This window comes from Chaetodon auriga, chromosome 6 (genome assembly GCF_051107435.1).
Source record: "Chaetodon auriga isolate fChaAug3 chromosome 6, fChaAug3.hap1, whole genome shotgun sequence".
In the NCBI taxonomy this organism is placed as follows: Eukaryota; Metazoa; Chordata; class Actinopteri; order Chaetodontiformes; family Chaetodontidae; genus Chaetodon; species Chaetodon auriga.
Genome location: NC_135079.1, coordinates 3699443 through 3724002, shown reverse-complemented (window position 1 = coordinate 3724002; position 24560 = coordinate 3699443). Strand labels below are relative to the sequence as shown.

Sequence of the window (24560 nt, the reverse complement as noted above, 5' to 3'; positions counted from 1 at the left end):
GAGGTGTACAGTCAAGAAAACCTGCATATCTCTCTCTTTGTGCCATTGCTTTTATTCCTCCCCATCTCCCACTCTGAGAGAGCGATTCTGCCTGCCATAGTCTCTAAATCCCACACCTCCCAGAGCATACGCGTCTGTTCATCACACTTTCTCCATTCTCCTCTTGTTTTTTTGTTTCTGGGATTCTGGTGACATTTTCAAAGTGCCAGATCCTTGCCTTGAGACATTGTGCATGTGCCCACACCTCTCCGCCCCCAAAAATACACACACACACGCACACACGGAGCAGATAGACACACTCCTCGCCTGGAGCCAGGCCCCTCAGTGCTCGTCTACCTCAGAGAAGCTGGAGCTTGGCATCGAGAGGAGGCTCTGGTGGATTCTGTGCTCCGCCTGCCAATGCTGCTCTTTTGATCTGCAGCCAGCTGATGACAGATCTACATTAAGCTCATAGTCTTCTCTCTCTCGCTCTGCTTCTCCTCTCCTCTCCTCCTCCCTGACACCGGGGCAAAATGTTACTGTAAGTCCACGAGCATTGGCGGGAATCGACATCCCGTGGGGTCGACACTGCGAGTCTCCTCTCACACCAAAATGAGAGAAATATAGGATGCTGAGTGGGTTTCCAGCTTGTAGAAAAATACCATGTGGGTGTAAGCCAAAGATAGTGTCATATCAACAATCCAGGGGAAGGCTGCACATACCTCTGATGTCTACCTCCAAGTTTTGAGGGAAGAAAGAAAATCAACCCTTCAATACGCTCACGCCTATTGTTAATTCGGTGATGTAGAGGTGTAATTATTTTCTGTTGGATCCACTTTTGTCTCCCAGCTGAGAAAGGAGAGGTTAAGTGTGTCTGCTTATTTAAATTTTCAGACAGTCAATAAGGGACTGTGAGGCTGCAACTGGTGCAACAATGTATGTTTCAGCATTGTCTGTGATGGATTTCTCTCCGAGTGATTGCTGAGTGTGGGTGATGAGTCTAGACAGAAGCCCTTGGTTGGGGTTAATGTGTCAGACTGACAGCACACTATATTTCATAACACTCCATTAGCTTTACCAGAAATTTCCAGGCATAGGAAAGTACATCATTACAGCGCTTAAGAGAAAGAGGAAAAAAGTAATTTTAAGATTTAGTTTATTTTGGTGTGCGGTGATTATGTCCGTAGCTGCCAAACCACAGAGCACATTGTTCTCTAAGTTGGGCATCCCCCTGGTACAGTTCAAAATTAATTAGAAAATGAAAAGCTGTACAAACACGGCGGGTTTGGGACGACTCTTCTTCTTCTGCCACTGAATTTTGGGGAAAGAATTTAGGAAATTCGAGACGCTCATAAAGCTAGCGTAATTTCAGAAGATGGGAAAACGCTGAATGACAATCATTGAGAGGTCCTCACAGAATACGCCGCTCTACAGTGTGAAAAGCAGATATTCTCTTCAGGCTCCCACACAGCGCAGTGAGTGTCTGCTGCTCGTGACCTTAACAGAACCCACCACTCTTTAATAGCTGATCAACTGCGGCGGCCGGCCGACCAGATTATCAAGTTGCTCGCAAAACAGGCGTGCAGAAATTGCACGCAACTACGTGAATGTTTGCATTCCTGTATGCATTTATCCAACTGATGCGTGCTTGTGAATAATAGTGCACTACAGCAAAGAGTGAGAGCAGTTACATAGGATGCATGGCTAACAGCTGCTGATGAACAAGGAGTGACGGGTGGCGATGGAGCCTCACCATTAGAAAAACACAGCCAGCTGTTATTTCTAAAGGGGATCATCTGCTTATTACTGCGATATCCAGCAGGAATAGCTCACCGTCGCATTATTTAGCATGGCAGGCGGCTTTGAGCGAGGTGCGACTTTGTGCTGATAGGTGAAAACGCCATCTTTCCCGTTTTTCGCCTGCGCTGTTTTCAATCATTTTCCCCCCCAGATGCTGTGATAGAGTGTATAATTTTGAAGAGGAGGGAAAAACAGCAGACAGCATTCGGCTGCAGTTGCAGCACACCGTATTGTTTGTTTGTCAGTGCAGAGCTGTCCTTTGATTCACTGGAGCAATGCTTTGTGTGGGCTGCAAATTGGCAATCAGCCTGTCACATTACCATTCAAATGGTCACTGTAAAGCTCCTGTGAGGAGGTCACGGCCTGTCTCAGTGGAGGAGAGAACGCTATTACGTTACACTCTTCAAGATCATTTACTGTATTTTGGTGGGCCGTGGAGAATGTAATAACCTTGTGATTTCAGCCGCATCTGTATGTTTAATCCATTTCAATACAGTAGAGATGGATATAACTCATGAGTCTTTCTTTTGCAGCGATGCCTCAGTCTCCCCAGACACCGGAGCAAAGTCTCATGTATCAGGATACACGAGACGGGGTGAAAATGAGACAGAACAAATGTGTGCGTAAACATAAGAGTGAGCGTGCATGTGGGCCGAAGCTGCACGCTTGCTGTGAACATGGACCTGGTGCCTGGCACACATACCTCTGCATTTAGTGGCTGCACTGCTGTTGGGATTTGGCACATATCATCAGCGCATCTCCTGAAATATCGTACAAATGTCAGCTGGAATGAATGCACACCTATCTTTCAAGCCCTCTGTGATTGTGGCGCTTCACAATTCAACAGTCATGCTTATTTAGGCAAATGTCAGACCAAAGTGTAGAAAATGACTAATTTGACTCCCTCAACTGCTTCCACTGATGCGGTTTACTCTGGCTTTGCATCAGAGTCGCTGCAGATTAGGGAGTGAATTGCTTCTTAATGGGGCTGATTTGGAAAATTTGGGTCAGTTTTAACCAAAATTCTTCTTCTTCATTTAAAAAAAGTTGGAACTCTTACAGACAGGGATCATTTCCCAGTTTCAGGGATGTGTCGCCTGTTTTTTGCCGCCTTTTTTGGGACGAGCACGCGTTAATTTCCCGCTCTCACACAGTAGCCTGCACTTGCACGCGACGTTCTTTCAAACCAGCTCCTCTAGACTTCCCTGATTTGAAGTCTAAGCACACAGCCTCGCCCTGAGCCATGCTGTCCTGTAGAAGAAACAGCTGTTTGCATGAATCTTTAATGTACGCCCACATCGGCATGCCATTGAAGCAGATGAGAATGTGGAGGATCACCTCGATCCCTGATTTAAGCTGTTTCAAGTCCCAGCCGTTTCAGAATGTCAAACGTCTCATTCGCTGGAGTGCACCACTTAAAAATGTTATGGGTTAGAAAAACCAAAACAGCTACAGCAGTTGTGATGCAGAGTTCCTTCATCAGTGTTGAATTTATGGGGCCAAAGAAAACTATTATTTAAAATGTAGAAAGACAAAGCATTGCATGGCCTTTGTCTGTCACAGGGACGGGCTCTAATTAATATCACAATACTACTGCCAAATGTTTTCCAGTCCTACCACTTAATGTACTTACAGCACTGTCACCTGCTCCATTTAAATAAATCTAAAAAGTACGGGAAGATAATTCCAATATTTATCAGACTGGCACAACCGAGCCTGACTCAGGATAGAAACAAATGCAAAGTAACTGCATGCAAAATGACATGAAATGATCAAACTGGCCAAAGTTTCAGCGTTCTTTACATGAAAGAAATGAAAAACTGCAACGACTGATTGTCTGAGTTTTCAGCTACAAATTGCTTGGAATCTGTAATTTGGAAAAAAGACTTTTGCAAAAACAATAACATGACACGATCGCATCGTCACGACGCGATTCCATTATAAGACAATAACGCACAATATCAAATCACTGCCCAAAATACTCATTTATTTAGTCGCCTCCACAGCGACTGGTAAAAGTCACGTCGTTACTTCTTGCTTTTACCAACAAATAAAGACTGAAATGTGATATTGATGAGTTTCTAATTACAATAACAGGAGGCCACATACAGCTGCAGAGCTACCCTCTAATACTGAGGTGATGAATTGACTTCATCTGTGCGCGAACCAATAATCAGAGAGGCTGGCTGGCTGGCAAGTGAAACGCCACAGCATATTGAAAAAGAGTCAGACACACACACACAACCCACACACACTCTGCTGTTGTTCTGTCTGTGTGTTTTGTAGTCTTAATTTAGAAGGAAATTTAGAGGCCCCTCTGGGTTTTGCGTCTCACCTAAAGAGTAAGTATTTTCTTTTCTTCTCACCTTGTTCCAGCACTCTCATATTTGTCTGCAAAAAGCACTTCAGCGAAATAAGCTAAAAAGTAAACACAATAAGCTGGATATTCTACCCCGCACAGAAGAGCAATGCGGCTGTCAATGTGGCTGCGGGTTTACAATTGTTGTGCTTGGCGAATGCTGTCTGTATCACACAAGTGTGAAAAGCAATAACACCACCAAAGTGCAACTGTTGGCGGTCAATATTTTCTCTCCCTGATAAACCCTCTGGGCAGGAGCGTTCCTTCGTCTAGCCAACACAAACACAGCTTTGCAGTTTCAATCTGTCACAGTGTGTGAATATCGAGCCAGAACGAGAAAAAAATAAAAATCTAAACCCTCGTCTTGCCACTCTGCATTCTCAGTTTCACAGAGAAATCATCCAAATATGAAGTTTAAGGATTGCCTGAGATAAAGTCACGCTCCTCGTCGGTGTCAACGGGGTTAAGAACAGCTCCCTGCTAAAAGCAAATTAGTCTTCATGGCTGTTGCGCTGCGACTTTGATTCAGTTTACCTTTTCTAATGTCACGTCTCTGCAGGAGACCGTTTTATGGAAAAGCAATCTGAAGCAGCTGCTGTGAACTAGACACAAAAGCATAATCTCGCACAAACCACATTTCTCTAAAGAGGAACGAAAAGAGAGAGAAAAGGATTACCTTGTAAAAGTCAGATGTGCTTGTGGGAGGAAGTCTGCGGGTTGACCTGGATGGGATACATGAACACGTCTGCCTCAGCTGTATCTGGGAAACAAAGAGAGCCAACACGCCAAGGTTACTTCACAGCTGCGAGGCTTTCCGGTGCTGATCACACATCATTTACAGCGTCTAACCGTGTGCACACATCAATGTTTCGAACTGTTAGTGATCCACGCAGCTCAGACTGATGCGAACACGAGACTGTGTGGGAAACACGAGATTCACAAAGTTTGCACGCACACTGTGCTAAGTTACAGCACCCACACTCACCCACAGAGAGGCACGTTCACACAAACACACAGCCAACAAGCCTCCAATTCCCAAAGCAGCTGTAGACTCAGCAGACTCTGCTACCCAGTGGCTTACTTTTGAAGACGAATCTCCAGAGCCCCCTGAGGAAAACAACATTGCCAGGGATGTCCAGGAACGTTAACTGTCGCCGTCTCTCTCCACGCTCAGACACTGATGGCTGTGATGGGAAGGTGCGGCGCTCCCACACTGAGGCAGGGTAATTGGCTAGAGATGATGGGCCATAAACATACATCACAGTGGCGGCGAAGCGCCAAGCAGACAGCTAACTAAGGCTCTCTTTCTACTGCGTGCCTCTTGTTTGTCGTACGCACACGCATGCGGCCACCGACACACACACACGCGCGCGCTGCTCGTTGTCTTCCCTTCCCTGGATATTCACGCTCTTTGAACACATGGGCTGGCCCGCCATTATTATAATAGAGAGAAAAACCCCGGCACTCCCTTCGTTCAATCTATCACCATAAACCCACGACGGCACGCACTGTATTTCCTGCACGGACCTTTTCACCATTTCCTTGGCATCATGACTGTAACCCAGAGGATGCTCTCTTGTGCCATTATCCATCCGCTGATATATAATAGGCACTACCCATTTAAAATGCATCATCACCATAACAGATAGGATGCCCTCTCTCTCACCATTACTACCACCACACAGTGGTGGATAATAGGCTATCCGTTCCTGCAGTGCTATCACCACGGTGCAGACTTTCCTTCCATTACCATAACACTTCTGTCATAATAAGCAGGGAGAGCCTTCCAGTCATGACCACAGCTCTCAGAGAGGAGGTCAGTCGTGTCAGACTGTTTGCTCACACGCTGGTAATTGGGAGAAATAAGGCTGAGTGAGGAAATAGCACTGGAGCAACCCTTTCTTTTCGGCGGGTTACTGCGCGAGGCAGCGTCTTGCTATGATCCAGCAGTGCTGCTGAGCCGTTTGACGTGTTTAAAAAAGCAAGGAAATAATAAGAGATATGTGAAAGAGCACAAGCTAATTTGGCTCCAACAACTGCAGCTGTGCGCTCCATCCCACGATGCTGTGATACCATGGACATGATACAGCATGCTCTAACACTGTGCCATGGGATGAGGATTTCATCAATAAAATCCACTTCATTCATCTGATCTCCTTTCTTTTTCTGGGGTTTCCAGATTTAGTTTGACAGGTCTTGCATGACCACATTTTTTCAGAGACAAGCGCCAACCTAAAGACCCCTTCACTCTCTCGACAGACTGGAACTTCAAGGGGAAGAGTAAAAGCGATGACAGCGAGAGGGAGGGACGGGGGGGGGGGGGGGGGGTCCAGGCAATGCGCTCATTATTCAGAAAGACACTCGAGGCCACAGGAAATAGCACACTTCATTTTTCTTGTCAAACTCTGGCCGGCTTAATGGCGTGTTCACAGCAAGTGGTGAGACAAAGGGATGGCGTGGCCGGGCCGAGACGTGGAAGGAGTGCCGATCGAGATGGAGGCCTTCATCACAGCGGCGGCTACCCTACATCCTTCTGGAAAGTAGACCACCTGAGTTGCTAAAGCTGCTGAATGTGTTACAGCGGGAAATAAATATGTCTCATCTTTCAGAGAGCAAGTGCAGTAGGGCTAGCTTTCAAAGAGGAAAATGAAATATGGTCTCAATTATACTCTAACTGTAGAGAGGCGCAGATGTTCCTATTGTTCCTCCCATTCCACATCCTCCTCAAACTTCCCTCATTATTGCCTTCATTACAGGTGCCATCGATAAGGCAGGCGCCCGCCAGGAATCCTGGATGTATCCACAACTCATCATCCAAACACCAATTAATCATCTGCCCAGCAATTACACACCTTCCACCGTACATACCTTTAGTTGATTTCAAACACAGTGGTGCTTTTTTCTATTTCATTTGTACACCAGACGCTCCTGTGATTGAGGCTATAGCAAGCAGCAGGCCATGCAAAGCAATCTCCTCCTGCTCTATATATCCGCTGGACTGGAACTGTGTTTTGATCAGAGAGATGATGGGGCAGGTGTTTTGGTACAGCTTCATGTCAGCGAGAAGCCTCATTCCATTGCATTTCAATCTCCAGGCATGGCAGCGGGCTGCGGTGTCAGACAGCCTCTTTTGTTCGACTCCTAATTGGGGTAATTTATTGTCCTAACAGGCAGAGCAGCTGTGGCTTTACAGCGTAGCACCAATTAAATCCAGATGCTGGAATGAAAAGATGGGGCTGAACGTGACTTGGAGACCAATCACTAATATTAACTCAGATCTCCGCGAGATGAATATGACAAGCTGTGATGAGAGATTCTTCTCAACACACTGCTACCCTACTAATATTCAAAATATGCAATTTTGATGAGGATTCATGAAAACAGTCACAAGCAGATCTTAGACAGACGTCATGCATAATTTCTAATAATGGATGCAATTATCTGCCAGATTAAACATTGAAACAAAAATCTGTGGGGACACCTGACAGCGTGGCGCTGGAGTCCCACTGCAATCCGCACCCACGCTACTGGACTCTTGTTCCAGTTTCAGTGTTGTTTTTCTCGCACAAAATGGCTCTGACACAGGATCAGGTGAATATGAGCGGAAGATCTGGGGAATATGGGGAGCAACTGAAAGAAATCAGGTCGCTGTGAAGATTTCTCCAGGGCAGGGCTAACCCCGCCATACTGTGCTTGGCCCGCATGCCTCTTCAGTCCGGGCTCTTTAGACGAAGAGCCCCGGGGACAGACACAAATGTGAGTAACACAGAGGATGGAAGCAGCGCGAGGTCACCACCTCGGAGCCGCAGCTCGCAGAGGAACCGTAGACACACAGCGACTCCTTTGGCTTAAAATTCAAAGGGAAGCGCGGGGGAGTAATGAGACGATCCTGGAGAGGTTGTCCTTTTTTTGTTCATTCGTCTTCCCTGTGAAGTTTTAATGAAGTGTTTGTTCCCTCTGTCATTATTTACTCTAAATGGAAGGTGTTTGTTGATGTAATGCACACAGCCGACGTCAAGCTAAACATCCTAATGACTTATATATAGTTGTGATTTTTTCCAACGTCGCGGCGTGCTGCTCTGAATCGCTGTGAGTGTCTATTTCATTTTAATTCAGTAAGTGCTGTTAATGTGTAGCAACTGAAAGGGCAGCAGGGAATACTAAAGAGCACCGCTGACACGGCTGCTTAAAGACAGGAATGAGTAGAAATTCATATGAAAGTATGAAAAATCTATACAAGCCTTAAAACTGACTGGAGTGAAGTGACCTTACAGGCATTTGCTTGAGAGAGAGTGAAGGACAAAACACGTCTGCTTGTTTGCTTGTTACGGGAATCAACTGCTCTAAAATTCTATAAATAAATCTGCTCTTAATCTTTTACACTAAACAAATTGGAACACCTCAGTCTGGCAAATGATCAGTCTGATAATTAAGCAGGAATCAATGAGCAGCCAACCGAAGACACAAAATGCTCACATGCCTGCACGTATGAAGAAAAGCAGTTAAGCTTTAGCTCACTGAAATATTCAGCACAGGCTGCAAAGTAAACCGACATACCATAACACCATACTTAAATGAATATGTTTTATTGCATATTGTAGATTTAAAATCATTCATGTTGATCATATTAATCAGCATATTACATTATAACACTTCATGTGAACGTTTAGCTTGATGCCAGCAGCCTTAAAATATATTTGGACAGGGAAAAATGTTAAATATCACTGTTAGAGCCTTTCTGGTCACAAATAAAAATATTTGCAGATAATTCAGATTTATTATGTTTTATCTTATGCTAAACTAAATCTTTCATTACAGACTATTCAATGTGGAGTTACGCCTTTGCTTTGCACACTTCCTTAATCATGCTTAGAAAATTTGCACACTTTAAGTTTGGAACAAAAAACATGGAAATCAGAGTTTTCTGACACTGGATGTATTCAGTATCAAGCAGACAGAGCCATGCTCACAGTTAGGTAGCCAAATCTATGTTAGTAGATCAACAAAAACCTGAATGACGTTAAATTTAAAAAGTTGATTTTCCCAGTTCACACTCCAAACGTCTCGCTCTGTTTCGGATGAAGAGTTTAAACTTTTCACTACTGGACCCGACTGTGACCAGTGATCAATGAAATCACTCAGACGAGCTGAACAACACTTGAGGATAAAGTGACAAATGTGCACAAAATCACGCAGCAGTGACAATTAGCCTTTAACATTTTTACAAGTCAGAAAACACCGCAGCTATAAGACAGGACACATTACCGTCCGCTAGTCCCGAGACACATGATGAGAGTTTGACACTCCGGCAGCAGAGCTGAACGATCCCTCCTCTTGAGATGAAAGATGGAAGAAGTTCTCGGGCTTGTACCTCTCTTTAGCCCCTTCCTCTATTAGAATTCACTCTGGACATGGAGCTCCTCTGAATCCCATTACTTTCCTCGTCGTACAGCTGACTTCAAACCCTGAAGACAATACAAAACGCCTGTTTGCTCTAGCAGTTGCTCTGCTCCGTCTTCGCCGCAACCCCCCCCCCCCCCCCCCCCACCACCCCTCACTCTTTGAGAAGGAGTCGAACTCTGTTTGAGAGCAAAGAGCCGTGAGCGGTCTGACTGGATGGCAGGAAACCTTGGTGCTTTATGAGGATAAAGAGCTCTGACCTAATTAGCTGTCTTTGTTAAATAAAACTCCACTGGCCCTCGTTTAAACCGCCACATACCCCCCCCCCCTCCCCTGCTTGTGTTTTTACAGTACAAAGTGATTACAGATTTAATTAGCTGAGGACCTTGCTTCAGGGAGACTCCTAAATCCATATTGATATTTCTGCAGAGTTTGGAGATAGAGGCCTCAGCTCTGTGATGATAACTTACAGTAAAAGGGAGGCTGCAGAAAAATAAGATGAAAAGATGATTTGCAACTTTTACCCGCTCCTATTTATTTTTTTCCCCCTGAGGCTAATCATTCTGTTGCAGGGTGATGTTGAGAATTATGCAGAGAGCAAGAGGCTGATCAATTCCGCCTCACTGCAAGAGTCTTGGATGTAAACAGGCCTGCTGTCAAGATAGCAGCCTTTCTGGTTTTGACATGTGCGGATGTTATACTGCTAAGCTGCAGAAATTTAGGAACTGTCTGCACTCCTTCATTCCCCCCTTTTTTTTTAAAAAAAAAACAAAAACAAAAAACTGGACTACAAGAGTTGCCCTCCAAGAAGTCAAATTGTGCCGCTCCAGTATTATTTTATTATGGTTTGGGTTAAGGGACAGAACAATCATGGTCACAGTTAATAAGACCACCAAGCGGCCATCTAATATTGACATAATTTGAAGTAAAAAGAGGTAAAAAATATGAGAATGACCCTGTAAACTGTTCCTTCTCCTCTAACAAATTACTTTTTGTTGTTGTATCTTGAATTTCTGGGCCTATTTTGGCTTTGAATTGTGTCCTCTTCTTGTTTCCAGGGATACTGGTCCAAATTTAGATGACCGAAAGTTATGTAAAGATATTTCCGGTGCAGTAACAACATTGTTTGAAAGCAGAAATTGTTCCAAAAATGGTCATGTTTTGGCATTAAGGCTCGGCAAAAGAGTCATTTCTAGAGCCACCATTATGCCCCAAAGGAGAAATCCACAGTAGAAGAGGCAGGGACACCAGCTGTAATGCACCAGATGACAATTCAGCCACAAGGAACAAGGCATTCTTAGCAAGAGGTCCACTTTTTTCACTAAAACACTCCCTCCCTTGTTGAAACTATTGCTATTATCATAACATTTTCTTAAACATGAAATCCAGCTGGGTGCATTAAGTCCAGCTGGGTTCTCTGAGGGATGCCCAGTGGCATACGGGTAAATGTAGGAAGTCACGTGTCGCACCCAAGGTTGAATTTTCCATTAATTTCAAATTTAGAACGAGAGTGTTCCCATTATAACAGGATGAGAAGGATCTTAAAGAGCGTACTGTAAAGCACCAGTTTTAGCATGAAAGCCTTCAACAGAATGATAATGAAAGCTTAAATTAAAGCTGTTCAGCCAACATGTTCCAGTGGATATGCAGGGTTTTTTTTTTTTTTCAGTTCTTCCTCTCTCTTTTTTTCAACCGCATTCTCTTAGGTATGAAAATGTAAAAGCAGCGCGCCGTGGGTTTCTTTTCATCACGACTGTGCCGAGCATACAGTGCACTGCTGAACGGCAGACCGGGGGAGCTGTGAGGTAACATGCAGGAGCCAGAGAGGAAATGAAAATGAGAGTGGAGAGTATGGAGGTGTCAGAGCGGCTCGTCAGACTCCCTGCACGTACTATGAATATTTCACCACTGACACACAGCTGTTTCTCAGCTGCACCCTTTGCAATAAAGTAGATTTTTTGGATAGATAGATAGATAGATAGATAGATAGATAGATAGATAGATAGTTACATGCACACATACATAGATACAACAGATAGATCACCTGGCTCGAGCCCTGCATCCCCTTCACCCCACATGGATACCTGTCTCAGGCTTCATCTCGCAGCCCTATATTTCACGAGGCAGGGCTGACAGGAAGAGCTCTCCACAGCTGACAGCACTGCCTTCCAGCAGGAACAAGGGCTGTCTGAGAGCTCACCCACATCACACCAGCAGGAAACGCCCAGGACAGGCCGACAGAATCTGCTCTCAAACACAACAACAACACACCCACCAATGCAAACCACACACGCGCGTGAAGAAAACGCGATGCAGTGAGTGAGGAAACTAATGTCGGCATGCTAACACTCTTAGCATGTAGTTAGTTTTGCGGGTATTCATTCAGTAGACAAAGAGCGAATGTTAACTTCAGGGTAGTGCCATAGGAAAGGTCAGGGGATCATCACAGTCAGTTTGCTTAATTGTTTTTGGGGCTTTGATTATCTGTACCAAATTTCATGGCAATCCACTGTTGAAGATATTTCAGTCGGGAGCAAAGTGGCAGGCTAACAGACGGACATTGCTATTCCTTGAGCAATGCCAGTAGTCATCACCATTCTTTGGTTTTACTGGACAGCTTTGTAGATGCTTGCCAAACAATGCTTGGTTACCTGCCAATGCTGCTAGTAGAGTAGACAAAGTTTTTTTTGTCTGTTATTTGGCCTTTGTAGTGTTCCTGGTAACTGGCTGCATTTTCCCCGTTTCCTCTACCAGCCTTTGTAGGTGCAGACGGTTAAAGTAAAGTGTGCAATCAGTCGAACTTGTCGCTGGTACTTTGGTAACACGTGTCCACGGTTTGTGGAGGAGCAGTAAGTCGCAGAAAGTGCTGCAGGGAGACACTTTTGAACAGGTATAATCTGCTTTAAGTAAGTATAGGTTGTCAGTGTTTTTGTGTAGGTTTCTGTGGATTTGGGGGAGGGCAGAGGCTGTTTTTTCCACCACATATCAGGTACTCCAGTCATTTTGTGGCACAAGTACATGTTCTCCATTGCACACTTATCTAGAATGGTAGAATGGTTCCTTTGAATTCATTTGGAGGGAACTGATATTGTGCTGGATTGTTGTTTTGCCGTGCTCAGTGCAGTGTGTTTTGCTCTCCTCGTGGCTAAGGCTCCTCGTTTGGTTACAGTGGGGGTTGAGGATCTTTTGAAAGCCCCATCAGAGGAGGTTTCGGGGCGCTGCAGTCGAGAGCGGCTGTTGAAAATTGCAGAGCATTTCGAAATGGACGTTGATGACAAGCGCATGAGGGAGAACATGAAAGCAATTTTGAAGGCTAACTTGTTTGAGGATGGAGTTTTCAAAGTTAAGACGCATGCCGTCTTGTCTGCTGTTTTACATGTTCCCTGAACGTTTGAGCAGCAAGAGGAACTGCTGTTGTTGCAGTTAGAGCACAGTAGACTTCAGCAGCGAGCTGAAAGGGAGAAGTGGGCTGTTGAAAATGAAGCATGAGACAGAACTTAAAACACTTGAGCTGGAACAGTACAAACCAAGTCTGATTCGTGACGGCAGGGTCACAGCTGACTCAGTGTTGAATGTTGCTTCTCTATCGTCAGTTATCACAGCGGTTTGATGTGGCTGCCACTTTGCGTTTGGTTCCAAAGTTTTGTGGGAGTGATCCTGACACTGTCTTTTCACTGTTTGAGCGTGTAGCCAACATTAGGAATTGGTCAGATTCAGAACATATGCTGTTTCTGCAATGTGTGTTAACTGGCAAGGCCAAAGAAGCGTACCGTTCCCTTCTGGTGAATGAAAGTGAAAGCGATTCTTTGGTTATGGTTGCTGTGTTGAAAGCAAAGGAGTTCGGTTGACAGAAGCACACAGGCAAAGGTTGAGAATGTGGGAAAAGTCAGGAAAGCAGACGGATATGGCGTTTACAAAGGAGTTGGTCTCATTTTAACCACTGCTGTGCAGCTCTTGAAGTTAAAACATTTGATGATGTGTATGTTAACGCTTTTGGAGCAGTTTAAAAAGTCTTAGCAAAGTTGTACCCACATCAATGAGCCTAAAGTCAAAACTCCTGCTTGGCTGTGTTAATGTGATCAGATGACTGAACTGGACGGTCTGATGCCGAATGTGTGGAATTATTGTAAGGAAAGGGGGCACTCCGAAGCTGAATATCCTGCTATACAAGCTAAGAGCAAGAGTAATGGGGATGCGTTGCGGTCGGCCAAGTTGTGCACTAGTACATGGCATTTGAGGTCTGCTGCCTGGTCGAGAGGTTCATGCTCATAATGTTGTTTTCTGGTTCCAACTTTTTGCTCTTCTGGGTTTCCTGTCAAGCTCTTGAATTTGCTTCTCCAGGCGCTGGGGGTTGCTGAGTTGAGGGCAGAGCAGAGTTGCTCTTTTTGGAGAGGGAATTGGTAACAGTTCTAACAGATTATGTGTTTTTGATCAGGGCATAATTTATATTTATTTGTTAAGTGTCGTACATATAGTCTAATTTGTTAGCTGGAAGTTGTTTCCATGGTTCCAGGAGGGCCCTGCTCCTATTGGTTCACTCTGCTTTCTGTCTTCAGGGCTGTAGACCTGCTGGGAGGGTAATCAGCAGCATGGGAAACACCTGGGCCCGGTGTGCTCTATCAATATAAAGCCAGAGTCTTTGGGCAGATCTCCTTAACCCACACACCTCTGAATTGTGGCTTTTGGTTTCCTTTTGTTTGTTTTTACAGCACAACATCCATTCAGCACATCTTCACTCCTCCACTCTCCACACGGCTGGCTTTACAGATTCTTTCCATCTGTTTGCTGTTTTCTGGTAAATAAATTACATTGTTGTTTAGTTTACCCGTGTCTCCTAAGAGTCAGGCTGTGACATCCATCACAGAAGAAACAAACACATTTGACTGGGAGCTGGTGTTGATTTCCCATTCAGCTGAGACAAAGACACAATTGGTCCAAGCCACAACCTGCCTCTGCTCAGTGAAACCCCCAACTACTGAGATAATCACACTGCAGTAATCGGATAGCTCCAGCTCTCCAGGGAGAAGCAATCACAAAGCAAATACTGTACCTATTCAAATGTGTAGCACATTCTGGAGCAACAAAAAAACTTTCAGTTCATTTCTTTACTTCTTTGAACAGAATGTCTTGATTGCTGATTACAAAAATATGTTTGCGGTAAAGTCAACGAACACTGAGCCAAGACAATGCATCTCTTTTTATGAATGTGATCCTCAAGGATGGCCACAGTACAACGGTTCATTTCTGGCCTCTGACAGAGCTCCTGGAATGCAATTTTCTACTTGGGGAACTTTATTAGTTTCATGTTAAAGATATACGATGGATTCCCTTTAATTTGTCAGAGGATCTGTGTGTCCTCGTCGCCTCCCACACTAATGTACATACTGAAGCTATAAAAACGCCAGCCAGCACCATGCAGTCGACTGTCCGAGGCATGTGTTGCAATAAATAGATGGTTACATTCTGGCAGTTTCATGTTAAGTGCTATGTTATGATTTAAAGATTGCCATGTTGTGCTGATCAATACGCCAGCATCAGATGAGCTGAAGTTTACAGGGGCAGCAGAGGGAGGAGGACCACTGAAGCTGTAAATCTGACCAGAAGCACTTACTTCCACTGCGTATCCTATGGGCCATTATTGGTGGGTGTGCTCACACATCAAAGTGGCAGGGGTCTTCCAGGCTAAAAAGGAATAAGAAACAAAGGGCCATTAAATCACATTGAGAGACCCTGCCTTCGAGCAACACGCACGTGAACGCACTTAAACACTGCGGTATGAGGACTGCGAGGAGAGTTTAGGACGCAAAGAGAAAGACAGAGAGAGGAGGAGGAGGAGAGGGAGGGAAAGGGAGCGCAACATTGATTTTCCCCCTTTGAAGTGCCAGTTCATCATTCTGTGAGACACACTCTATCGATCCCCCGCCTTTAGTTTGTTTGTAATTTTGGGGGCTCAAAACCGTTCACAAAGATAGATCCTCTTATATGCCACTTGCCTCCAAGATGAAGAATGGAGGGATCAAAGGATGTGCGGAGATGACCTCATTTTGCTAGGTGCTCCTCACTCAGTTGGTTTTTGTGGCCCTATTTAAAAAAGGAACTTTGGGATGGGCAGACATGGAGGGAATCCAGTCAACTGAGTGTTTATCTATTATAATATAAAGCCCCAGTCTTGCCATAAGTTGCCCTTTCTGTTGTTTTTATCGCAAATCAGTACTCCAAAACATTACTTTATGAATGTTTAGTGTTAAATGTATCTCGATTAGTACATTTTAAGTCTACACGAGGTGAGGTTTTCACAGAAAAACACTGGTTTTATTACTTTAAGTCTATAACTGTGGCTCCGCTGGAGGAGAGTATCCCATCCCTCCTACAGTAAATCATCTCACCAGTGTCAGATCTTTCGCCTTTCTTCTTCTCTTCCATGTCCTCTGACACAAAGTGAATGCAGACATGTTGGGTAAGTCAACGTGAGCATGCTCTGTGCAGTTGACTAACATCACATTACATAACTTGTGGTCACAGGTCATCCTTCAAGCAATTACAGTACATCCTGCTGCCATTCGGAGCTGGAAGCTATGTGCTAAGCTGCCCTGTGCAGTTTTATTTCAAAACCAATGTCCCTCAAAAAGCTATTTATTAGATCATTTCATGTTACTTCGACAGTAAAATTTGACTTTTTCATGCAAACAGTCTTCTGTGCAGGCATGCAATCATACGTGGAGCTGTTGTAAAGGATGCAGGAAAACTGGTCCGAACATACAGTTTAAAATGTAACTTCTTGCCATTGTTGTCATGACTGTCGTATCATCAGATTTCAGGAAGGAAGTAGGGGCAAACATTTTATCAAACCCAAAATAAAGACAACCAAAAGCTGCAAAAATAAGACCCAGACTGTCAAAAGTAATGGGTTGTGGGTTGTAGGGTGGATTCTACAAGCTTCAGTGGGATACATACTTCTCTCCTGGAGCAAGCAAAGAGGGTTTTTACTGCCAACAGTATGTTGGTAGGAGCATATTCATTGCAGACCGTTTCCACTGTGACCTCCATAGCTTCCAGGAAAATTCTCAACCTGAGAGAAAACCACCCACATACGGCCTTACCTTAACATCTCATCTGCATTTTATCATACCCCGGCTCCCCCTCACATTCAGAGCAACTGAAAGCTATCACCTCAGAATACCTTCAGAGATCTCAGGAGAATACATGAAGGTCATCAAAAGACACCAGGAAAACATCCTTTAACCAAAACAAACAAAGAAAACACCCACTCACACTCACGAAAAAGACAAAATGTCTCATGTGTTCCAAAGCAAACCATTGTTTCCACATTTTAATGTTCTCATGTTCAAAATCGAATTTTTGGGAGATTTTTGCAATCAGATTCTAGTCAACAACACATTTCACTCTGTTACCCACTTTAATCAGGCTGCAATTGTTCATGAGAAAAATAAAATACATCAAATAGGCCACCTTAAAAATTAAGAAGTATAAATGAGATCATTTGAAGTACAAGAGATGTGAGCATATTTTTTGTTTCCTTTATTGAATTAAAAAGCGTCAGATATATTCCGTGTAAAAATAATTTCTTTCCATTTTGTGCCACAATCAGTCAATTCAATAATAAAGCACCTTATCAACTGAAATTAATAACTTCGTTCCGTTGGTCTGGATCCTTAGAAGCATCCAGAGTGCAAAAAGAAAAGAGGTTTCTTTTTTAGAGAGAAATTATCAGTAACAGGATCAGCCCTTCATGATGATTGACTGCTACTAAATATTTACAACCTCTAACCAAACACTACAGCAGCTGATTCCATCCTGATCTGCACACATTCAAGATGGGTGACTAATCAATCATGGTGCACAGTGACTGGGTGCAACATAAGCCTGCAGATTCTTGGGATTTAGCGGCACATGTTTGAAAGCTACTGTTTAAACAGAAAAAAAGAGGAATCCATCTGCTGGTTTCTGTTGTGCAGTATTTCCACTCAACGTTGGTTATCTAGATGCAGCATGTAGGTTAAGAGTCATCATATCCCCACAAAGTATAAGCTTCAATGTCAAAGCTGTCGTCTCTTTCATCGCTTCAGTCTCTCTCCCTCTACAGAAGCTTGTAAAGTGGAAAAAATCCTTGCAAAATGGGCTCATCAGGAAATTAAAATAATATATCCATAAAAGGATTATCTGTCAAACACAGAGGATAAGTGCCAATTGTACGGAGCCCTGAGATGCCATGCGGATATTGAGGCGAATGGTTCTGACAGTTTCACTGTAATGAACCTCCATCCTCACAGTTAACAGTAGTGAAATGACTGACAGCCTCAACACTCTGGGCGGAGGTCATCCATGTGAACTCAGCGCCGCATCCTCCAGATGCTCTTGCCATATTTGCTGCCTACAGGCAGTCTATCTGGGGTACTTCTTCATTTCCTTACTCCCCAGGTTTTTAAAATGTCATTTATGTCTAATGGCCGTGCTCATTAACTGCATCTGAAAAACACACTCTGGTCATTACCAGCTACATTTGCAGGCAGGCTTCATGCCGAATTCTCTTGTCTGAGTCATCCGTCACAGCCCCGTTCTCTGGCAGTTGGCGCCACAAATGACGCAAAACGCAAATCTTCTAATTATCTGCAACTATCTTTATCTGCTTACATTGCTAGTGAATGTGTTTTGACAAGGCTGCTTAATCAGTGTAGCGAGAAACCTGATTTGATACAACATCCATCATGTTGAGGCTGCCAAGGCCACTTGGGGGACTACCCAGGCAGTAGCGCGCTAAGAATTGCACTTCACCTTGGTGCAATCCTCTTGTGTATGGGCAAAGAGGGAGAAGGGAGGTTTGTGCATGACTGTGACTACAATGAAGACAATAGGACTCAATTCTCTTTCATTATTTACTTGAACCACTGTCAGATACAGACAAATGTTACAAGAACCCAGAGATCCACTTCTGTCACTGTCATGTCTACCTGAACCAGAAGCACGGCATTCTGCTTCTACTCTCATATTGCAAAATAACTGCAACTATTTTGGAATCACAGCACCGCAGCTTTACTCCGGGCACACACAGGAGGTGGAAGCGCCGCAATGGGTCAATTCTCAACACGTTGGTCAACAAGCGATTCTGCTTCGAAGCTTTTTTGTAATCACATGCAGAGCTGATCTTTATGATAACCTCATGAATTTACAACGTAAAGCTTTTTATGTGTTCCGATATAAGCGGGGCGTCCCTTCACCTGCAACAATGATGTTAAAAGGACCAAAGCTTTGTGTGATGATCTGCAGGAGGAGCTTCTCTGCTGCCTATGTGTGTGCATGTGGAATAAGTGCAAAAATTTCAAAATCAAAATCAGTATTTTCTTGCTGGTGCGCAGACAAAATAGTGATCGCGAGCTGGCCGCGGAGTTCCGAACAGCCCAATTAGTTAACATGGGCACTAAAAGGAAGCGGTCACACTTTACACGGTGCCTCCACCTGTGTGTTAGATTCTGCTTGTTTCTTTACAGGAGCATTGTCTGGGAGTGCAACAGCCTCTCTAAGTAAGAAATAGAGGGGGGCTGGGGGGTGGTGGGGTGGCTATCCTTTGTCAACTGCTCAGTGCCATTTAATGGCCTGTAAACCCCTTTGCTGGAGAAAGAACAGGCAATTAGCATACTGAGTGGATTACAAGATTGCTCTGACTCCTGGATTAATGTGTGCACTTAATCTTCTCTTTGCTAAGCGATTGTTGGATATACAGCTATTCAAGGGGAACAAATTTCCCCACCTTCCAAAATGCAACATGAAACAGGTTTTGTTCCATAACGGCATCAAAACTGTGTAGACTCTCTAAATGTATTGTTAGGCTGAACTGTCCAAGGTCGACGCTTTTAGAAATTCTGGTCAGTTTTGATGATGCTTTTCTCAAACTTACTACCCCAAAGCATAACAAACATGTCTACAGTACACCAACATTGGTGTACAAGAGGGGGAGACGCTCTAAGCCTCAACAGGACATGTTTCATCCCTAACGGGCCACTCCTGTGCTTAAATTTTGCTCTGATGTCACATCAGGAGGGAACCAATGTGGTGATTCAGGTCGAAAATAGCCATTAACAAAACACAGTTGGCTGTGTTGGAAGAGGTGTGATACTGAAGGTGCTGGTTAGACAATGAAACTCGATCCAGGAAGTCCAGTTGGAATAAGCAGTCTTATCAGGCACCAAAACACTGCCCAACAGTTTGTATCACAGTGGCAACTATTCCATCTTTCACTGTGACGACTGCACGGTAAAATTCTATTTTGTTGTTTTTAAGACGCCCTGTGCTCACACCACTGCTGGGTTGCCAGACTGACTCCATTCAAATGAATGAGCAGACTGTGTTTTTTCATGCAGGACTAAAGTCGGTCTGAACACAGCCTAAGTGGCCCAACTGCCCCCCAAGTGCTTCTCTGGTCTGGCTGAGTGCCCCCAAAGTGCTCTTTGTTTTGGCTCAAGTGTGTGTGTCCCAAGATCCCCCTATGTGGCCCTTTCAGTGTTTTATCGGGGAGGGGGCCACCTTTCTTGAAAAAACATCTCAACCAATATCATAAAAAAACTTTTTATCACATAAAACATTTCTCATCTGGAACAATTAGCAGAATTTAATTTTTTCATAGCAAATGTCATATATTCAATGCTATCATTCAGGCCCTCATCCACAAACTACGTTGATCATGATGTGATATATGTCACAATTTTGGTGGCTTACCATCACTGTTAAACATTTTCCTGGGGCACACCCAGCATTTGGTTGCAAAAATGCTGCTCTCATTCACTTAGGTGCTGTTTTTGGTATGACCTTAAGGCAACATGGGCAAGTTTCATTTTTGCCCCTCTACATCCTTGTGTACCGATGGATGCTTCGGCTGGCCATCGACTGGCTTAGAATATTCTATTTTGTGTCCTTGAACATAAAAGTCAAACATTTGCCAAGTGACTCTATGTCACACACCACACCATCTGCTGGGTTGCTATCCTCTGACTATCTGTACTCTATATGATAAACTTGGGGCTGCACTCCATATCTCCACAAACTCTGGCTTCATCTGCTATCTCTGCCATCGTTCCTGAATCACTATACCTATTCCCTGGCTTTGATATGATCTTTAATCCACGGCTCCCCACCTCACACCCGAATCTTTCACCCAGAGTGTCAGCCCAGAAATGAAAAGAGCTGATAACTTTGCAGAACTATTGCTCAGTGCCAAGGCAAGGTGTCTTAAAATGGCAACCTCAGCTTCATATGGCCCACGTTCAGGGACACATACAAACTTAAAGGTGTGTACACTGGCGTAGATAAAATAGTGTCAAGACCAGACATTCATTCATTCACATCAGAAATTCAATGGAAAAACTTCTGAGCACTTCCAAATACTTGACGCTTACTTCTAATATATTGCAGGTGGCACCCATATGCCAATGAACTATTACGCTGTAAACAATTTTTTTTAAAAAACATCTTGGGACAGCCTGTTTGCCTCACAGAATTTGTGTGAAAATGTGCTCAGGAGCAATAACAGAATGCATCGCTCCCTTCCTCTAAATATCAACACAGATTACCATCTTCGCAGCAATTCTCTGCCTCCATCCTCGCAGATTAAAGGCTTTCCGGATACACTCCTTCAAAAAACTAAAGTGCTGATTCACTGCATTGTGTCAAAAGGGAACAGATGGTTGATGCATACCTTTGCTGTCCATTGAGATGAGTGCTCACTCTTCCAAAAGCTAGAATGGCATGCCTAAGCGACGGTGGGCTTTTGCTGTATATAAAGCTTCACTCCTGAGTCATTTTTGGTGGCTAACAGCTGTAGAAACAGAGTTAGTGCAGGAGTGAGAAAGAGAAAGAAAGCCTGGATCCCTGGACACATTAAGAATGCGTTTTCTCCTTAGAAATCAATAATGTCTCATTGCCTTGAAGATCGCCAGGAATGCCATCGCTTTCAATTTATTCATTCATTCTTCTCAATGAACACACTGCGGTGATCCAGTGTTTTCCATCCCATCAGCCCTCCTTCTCCCTCCTGGTCATTCTCCTGGGAGGTTCTTTTAACTTGTTAAGGTCTCTTCTCTGCTCCTTTAACAATGGCATTTGTCTGTGTATAGAGAGAGGCCTCCAGTCTGAGACCCTGGAGTTTTGGTGCTTTATTGCATCACAAGCAATGAGCTTAGACGTGTTTATTTTTTCCTCATCAGGCCATGATTTGATATGCTGCACTGCATGATTATTTCCTCTACACACATCCTGAGTCTTGCTTTATGAAAGCACCCAGTTGAGATGAGGGATCATTTTCAGCCCACCCACAGCCCTCCAACTTCCCCAAAAGCTTGTGTTTACCTCCAAGGTGCCCTGTGACTCAGCAGGGTTCAAAGCAGCATCTATTGCAGAGCAGCCGTAATATGCCTATTCACTTCCCTTAATTATCAACATTAGCTATAGATCACGGGCAGCCCTGTCTCCTAGAAATTATGTTTATATAGAAGTAATTGGCAACAGCAAACACATTTGAGGAAGAGCATAATGATATTCTAAAAAATCATACTGTGAACAATATGACAGATTATGTGATTGTCCTGTGACTCAGGATTATAGTGGAAATTGTCACTTTTGCATTGCATTTAAATCATTGAAGTCTTACCTGAAGTAAACACAGAGGATTGTGGCGAAGTCTCCTTCAAGATCTGGAATCACCAAGCAACGTCGCCACAATCATCTTTGACTTCAGCTCCATCCTCAATGCAATTCAGCATCACCAGATGATCAAGAAACGTCACCACCTCAGTGTCTCTGCTGGAATCCACTGGATTCACACCTTCCTCAGCCACGGGCACAGGCACTATTTAAATAGGCACACTATCATCATCAACTGTCATCAACACTGGAGCCCGTCAGGGCTGTGTTCCTTCCTTTACCAGCTCCTCACCACGTTCTTCAAATACTCTGATTACACTGCCATTCTTGGACTACTCAGTGACAATAACTCTGTTTCAGCTGAATCCAATTTCTCTCTTCATACAATGATGCATTGTTCACTATTTGAAGCTGAACATGGACAAAAGAGCTGGACAACAGCATGTCAAAAAAAAACAAAAAACAAAACAAGACAAAAAAAAAAAACATGCTGCCACTCTTTTTTATCAGTCTCTCAAAGGACTTTAATACAATTGCCCATCTTATCATGATGCAACACATGCTCAATATTTAGCGTCTAATCAGGTTCTTCCCTGGTTTACAAAGTACCTCTCTCCTTCAGTGTATTACATGTCAGGGGTCCCCCAAAGTTGGGTTTTGAGTCCACCTTTGTTTACTATTCATCTAAACAACCTGGTTCAAAATATTCCAAATGCACAGTTTCATTTTTATGCCGATGATAGTATCATTTATTGCTGTGGTGCCACCTTTGACACAGTTCTTGAGTGCTAATAATATTCCTTCACTCTGGCTTCAGGAAACAACATAGCACCGTCACAGCACTCCTAAAGGTTAATGATATAGTTGAGTCACTGGACCACAAAAAAAACCTGTGCTGGTCTTTTTATTGATCTTGCAAACAGATCAATATCGGATTGTCTGAGCAGGCAGTTGGCGGGTTTGAAAATGACCTCTCTGAAAGGACACAATATGTCAAATATGACACCATTTTCTCCAGTGTACTACATGTTGCATCAGGGGTTCTCCAGAGTTCATTTTTGGGTCCACTTTTGTTTACTATCTATGTTAACAGCCTGGGTCAAAATATTCCTAATGCACAGTCTCATTTTTATGTTGATGATACCATCATTTACTGCTGTGGTGCCACCGTTGATCAACCACTTGAGTATTTGCAGTCCAGTCCTTTTGTGTTGTAGCTTCTCCTTCTGACACTGTATCCTTGCAGGGCTGTCAGACTGAATTAATGTCACAATACAAAAATATAAGCATTTGAACTGATGATTGTTTAACTGAAACTGAAGCTCAAGCTAGTTTTTTTTATTTTAGAAACAAATTCTGCTTTTCCCATGCTGCCAGGAAAATTAGTTGAGGTGACGTTCCTTCACTTGCTTGACTGGTGATCTGTTGTACATGCATGCCTTTGCCCAATACTTGCATCAGCTGTGTACCACCATGCTTTGAGGTTTGTCACAGACTTCAAAGCTCTCGCTCACCATTACACCCCATACACCAGACTTCAGTGGCCTTCATTGGCCTTGCATAGACTCACTCACTGGTATTTATTTATAGATCCATCCATGCACTACTCCCTCCTTTTTGTGGGTGTATCTCACTTAAAACTAGTAACTATTTTTTACCCTGAAATGATACCCTCTTACTGTCTGTCCCCAAGCTTCACACTGAAATGGGTGAAGAGGCCTTCATGTTCTCTGCCCCTGCAGCCTGGAATCACTTGCAGACAGATCTGGAGCTAGAGGCTGATCCCAATCAGCGCATGTACACATGCAGTGAAGGGTTTGGCAACAAATTTCAATTGACTTTAATGTTCACCTGCATGTAGTTTGAGGCACTGTTATGCCAGTTGTTAGTGTTTTTATATGTCTGCATGTATGTTGCTGGAAACACTGTAATGCTGTTATCTTGACCAGGGCTCCACTGACAAGGAGATGTTATGATCTCAGTGGGACTTACCTGGTTAAATAAAGATTTAACAATAATAAATAATGATTTCAAGGCCAGCTTAACAACTGGGCACAATGAACATCTGCCTTTGGGCCTCAGACAGTTATAAAACACAATAAAACTGAATAGTAATGGCTCTGAGGAAGTCCCTGCATGTTTTACATATCTGTGAGGCCCTATCCTGTAGAGGAGCTTATCAAAATCTAGGGTTCATATTGTCATATTAAGGGTTTTGTGATGCCACTGAGACTGACCACCAAACTAGACTGAACTCCACCTCCATCCAAGGCAAGCCAGTCGAACAGGCCGACAACTTTGAATCTCTTGGACTCACTATATGTCTGCTGCCCCGTCCAGCTGTACTATTTCTTCTGCTTCTTTACCGTTT

At 43.8% G+C, this 24560-nt stretch overlaps 1 protein-coding gene across 5 annotated transcripts in view; it reads right to left on the bottom strand.

Moving 5' to 3' along the window:
• mgat4c (mgat4 family member C) overlaps positions 1-24560 on the bottom strand; it is a 99754-nt gene that overhangs the window by 38276 nt on the left and 36918 nt on the right. For 4 of the 5 annotated variants that reach the window (XM_076733867.1, XM_076733869.1, XM_076733865.1 and 1 more), the window contains 2 exons: positions 15150-15220; positions 4815-4898 (listed from right to left, as the gene is read on the bottom strand). The gene's annotated coding sequence lies outside the window, so the exon portion shown is untranslated. Of the gene's footprint in view, positions 1-4814; positions 4899-9403; positions 9580-15149; positions 15221-24560 lie in introns of those variants that run through there. The other variant, XM_076733870.1, reaches the window with a different exon arrangement.